The sequence below is a fragment of the Pinus tabuliformis genome, chromosome 6 (genome assembly GCF_031772625.1).
Source record: "Pinus tabuliformis cultivar Carrire ecotype Pingquan chromosome 6, CPIR1, whole genome shotgun sequence".
In the NCBI taxonomy this organism is placed as follows: domain Eukaryota; kingdom Viridiplantae; phylum Streptophyta; class Pinopsida; order Pinales; family Pinaceae; genus Pinus; species Pinus tabuliformis.
The window spans coordinates 1,502,478,383-1,502,483,057 of NC_142292.1; positions in this window are offsets into that span (position 1 = coordinate 1,502,478,383).

Below are 4,675 nucleotides of genomic sequence, written 5' to 3' on the forward strand. Positions count from 1 at the left end.
AAAACAGGAAAAGATTGCCGGGTTTTTGTCGTTTCAAACTCGATACGGAAATAAAACGACATGTCCTTGATCGCTTTTTACTTTTCAGGTCAGAGACACTAATCATGAAATTATTCCTTGGTCGCGAGATCAAGCGGTTCTCTCAAGTATTATTTTATACTTTTTCGGGCTTGGGAGACACAAATTTATGAAAAAGTTCATCGTGGAGTCTTCTTTAGTTTTTTCAGACTCTCTAAAAATGAAAAATGCCGAGTTTCTCCTATACTGGACTCATTAAAATTTCACAGTAAAGGACCTGTTCGATTACAAACAGGAACGGACCACTCCTTCTTAGGGTCCGAATCTAAACTAAGTTGGACTCATCTGAACGATGAGCTTACAATCAAGCACATGTTATCCTCCTCAAGCTTGTAAAAAATAAAGAGGTACTTGCCAGAAATGGTGGGGGAAAAGAGAGAAGAATGAACCGGTTTGTCATCCTTTGTTATAGAAGAACCTTATCACCGCTCTTGAACACGACATTTTTCATTCACCTGGGTTGGGAAATCCTTTGCCTTAAAAGTTGATCAAACCACTTTGAAAGTCTTCAACTGTTTCCGGGTATTAACTTTGGGTCAATCGTCACCAAACCATCTGTCGTGTCGTTATGTGTTCAAGAGGTCTCTGCAAATAAACCATTCATATGCAAAATACTTGTCATCCATTTGACCATCCCTGAGTCAGTCCTTACAGCAACATTTCTTCAACTTGAACAATGATTTCGTGTTGTGGGCTTGCCTGCAACGAATCGCTTTCTATCGACATCAGCACATTATCTAGAAAGATGACTTAGAAATCGACAGTACCTTGAAGTCTGCATGCATCAATGGTAGGTTTCTCGCCTTTGACGACAGTTTACATCATTGACTTTCGATCGAAGGATTCCGTGACGTGTTCGACATCAACTCATTCATTCACATTTCATGGATTGTACTGGGTACTTTGAGAACCATTGACATCACTGGTGGTCTCTCCCACACTTGTTAACAGTTTACATCATTGACTGGTAATCAAGTGGTTTCTACCATGCTCGACATCCACTCATTTATTCGCATGGATAGAATCGTACCAATTCGGGAAGTAGAAATGAAGACCCTGGATCTAGTCTCCACCATCCAGGCTGCAAGGAGTTTTGTATTCATTATATAGTAGACTAATCATAAACAGATGGCTGCGTCCATACTGTGTCTACAAAAGTCTATGATTGTGATGTACTGCAAAATCATTCTTGTATCAGAGCAGTAGTTAGATTGTTAGTTAAAGTTTTCAATCTGAGTATGGGAATGCCTATCTCGGTGATGATATCATCTTATATATGTATTTTGTGTTGAATATTTGCAGGTTCTGACCAGGTCCTCCGCAAGATACTCCTTGAAATGATAAAGTACTTCACCCTTCCTAGATCATAAAACCCTAATCTACTACAGGCTTCGCACTTTAGGGGGCAATCTGTTACACTAAAAAATGTCACCATGACTATTTGCAGTTAGTATGGCTCCATCCATTGTCATACTATCCTCCTTGGCAAGTCTCATGCCTCTGCCTTCCATGTCAAACTCAAAGAAAGAGGGAAAAGTCATTTAAAGTCAAGTTATCTCTGGTACGCAGTTTCTCTCAGCCTTACCTGCGGGTACGCAACCCAAGTTCACAATACCTGTGTACTTGTACGCTCTGTATGTAAAGGGATGGGTGCGTACTCCTGTAAAGGTCAAAAGGCGCAAGTTTCACTCCAAAAAAGTTACTTGTGGTCATTTCTAGAGGCTTCTAGAAGTATGTTTGACGTGTATGAAGCGCCTCCAGATGGTTCATGTATCCCTACCAAAGAGGAACTTATCCCATCAATAAGGGAGCTATCCCATCCAAAGAGGGACTTATCCCATTGATGGTGGACCTGAATAACTTCCTCTAGAGCACTATAAATACAGGCATTGGACCAAATGGGGAGGAGGTTGAAAGCTGAACATTCCTAAGGGTAGATGCTGCTGGAATTAGGACTTCCTTGTAGAAGCTTGTGAGGAGAGATTACCATCTTTACTTGTTTCCATTGGGAGGTGGGTGAGCTGATCAGAGTAAGGGAGAACTCTTGTGGACCCTGGGAGGAGCTTGCACAACAGCAAGGCTCAGGTTGTAATGGTTCCTCTTGTTACCTTTTAATACAAATTAGTCCATTCTTCTCAACAATTTGTTATTAATGAGTTGTTTCATGTACTCCTTGGTCTACATGTTAAATATGTTTTATTTTATGTGATATTCAGGTGCTATTTAATCATTTTATTGTTGGTGAATGCAGGTTTCGAAGTGAAGGAGGAGCTCATCCGGATCAACGGAGATGGACTACTACAACAGCGTTTGATTACAGGTAGGATCTAAACACTTGATTTCTCATATTGTAAAAGCATATTTAGGGAAGGATTGCTCTTATTTGTCTTGTTTGTCATTAGAGAGTCTTAGGCTTTCTAGGAAGGTCGGTTGTGTCCGCACCAACGAATCTTTCCGCGTGACACTCCTCAAAGGCTAAATGAGTTGTTCTTAGCTAGGTGTCGGGAAAAGAAGAATCCATTGTAGATATTGGCAGAATACAATACATTGAAAAGGAATCCTAACGAGACGATTTAGGAGTTTACTATAAGGTCCAATCAGATTTACAATTCAATTCCAGATAACATGAAAGCTCCACCTGATTTGGCACTTCAACATTACCCAGATGCCTTTGATCTAGAGATGGCTTATCAACTAAGGGAAAAATATCCTGCAACTATGGAAGAAATGTAGAATAATGCAGTAAGCATGGAAGAAAACTTAATGATTAAAAAGTATCAGTTAAAACATGAGAAATCATAAAAGAAATTAACCATCAAAGAAGAACCTTCTTCTTCCACCAATCTTAAAATATATGCACTGATCAAAACCATGGAGAGGATTGACGACCGGATGATAAATTCAGATAGACCTCAGGATCCACAAGTTAGAAATCCGAACTTTAGAAACCAGCAGCGACCTTAGTACATGATAAAACAAAGAGAGAAAAAATCTTCTGAAGCATCGACATCTCAGCAGCCAATTTAGACACCCTTATAGAAGAATTATACTCAAGGGTAATTTTATGATGAAACAGACCCGATTGTCGAGGAAAACCACTTCTTTAGGGAAGATTACCATCCCATTTTCTTGACTGAAAATGAGAAGTATGTCGAGAAGATGGAGGAACCTAAAGATGAAGACTACATACTGGAAATGACTATGCATTGGAAACCCAATCAAATGATTATCAAAGAGGATACTTGGATGCACTTAGCTCTCAATAGAAGAAATATTCCTTGAGAAATAGAGATGTCCCGATCACTCCCATTCAGAAAAGAAATAACTTGTGAATACCATGACTTGTATTCTTTTGATTCCGATAAGGTTCGTTGTCTTGGTATAATAAAATATTTGGTATTATACCTTGACCAAATCCCGACAAAGAATGTCTTAATGGATGTGGTGGTAGCTAATACACAACCATTGTTTGGTATGTTATTGTCAAGGTCCTGGGGAGCGAAACTAAGAGGAACACTGTAGTTAGACTTCTCCTATGCCACTATTCTGGTTTTCGAGCAATTGATGAAATTGTACCGAGAAACCGAAATGAAATTCATGATAACTAGCAAGGAGAAGCCCAATAATCATCCGATAAATGTTGTACTTACAGACTTAGAGTCATTTATTTTATATAATGATAGTGGGTTGAATGATGTAGATAGTCAGCTTGTGGAAATTAAATATGTACCAGAGATTTCCAATTGTACAAGGACAGTATTAGATCAAGAAAAGAAAAGATGCCAAATTAATTTGAACATCCATATGATAAGGCAAAGAAAGGCTCAGAATAGACATTATAAGGTAATGGAAAATTTAGAAAGCCATGAAGACAAAGTTCAGAAAGTTTACCAAAAGCAGAAAAAAGATTTACAGCCCTTGGAAGAGGAGGATAGCCTTTGGACCATGGAATTTGATGGTGCCCTTGGGAAATATGGAGCGGGTATTGGCATTTGGATTTGAAGTCCACATCATCAACAAGGTGAGCTACCTCAGAATGTTAGATTATGCTCATACAAGTTATCTTTAGATTGCACTAACAATGAGGCAGAGTACGAAGCGTTGATCACAGGTTTAAAGATTTTGAAAAGATTGGGTGAAAGAAATTTTTTTGTGTATGGTGATTCAGAACTAGTGATCAAGTAAGTTAAGAGTGAATATCAAACTCACCATCCATGAATGAAACAGTATAGAAATGTTTTTTTAGATATTTTGAGGATGTTTCCTAAATATACACTTTTAGTTGTACCAAGGAGTCAGAATCTCATGGCAGATTCATTAGCTACAGCTGCAAGAAATTGCAAAATCCCCATTTTTTCAAACAAGAAATTTGAGATTCATGTAAAGCATCAACCCTCTGTTCCTGACAACCTACGATATTGGCAACTATGCTGGGATGAGAAACAGGTGAATAACTTTATTCAGAGTGAAGGAGAGTTTGAGAATTGCTCTATGGATGAAGTTTACGACAAATATGATCAAGTCATTGAGGCAACTCAAGTTGATATATTACAGCTAAAGGATAACAATATTTTGAAAGGTCTTATACACTTAGAAG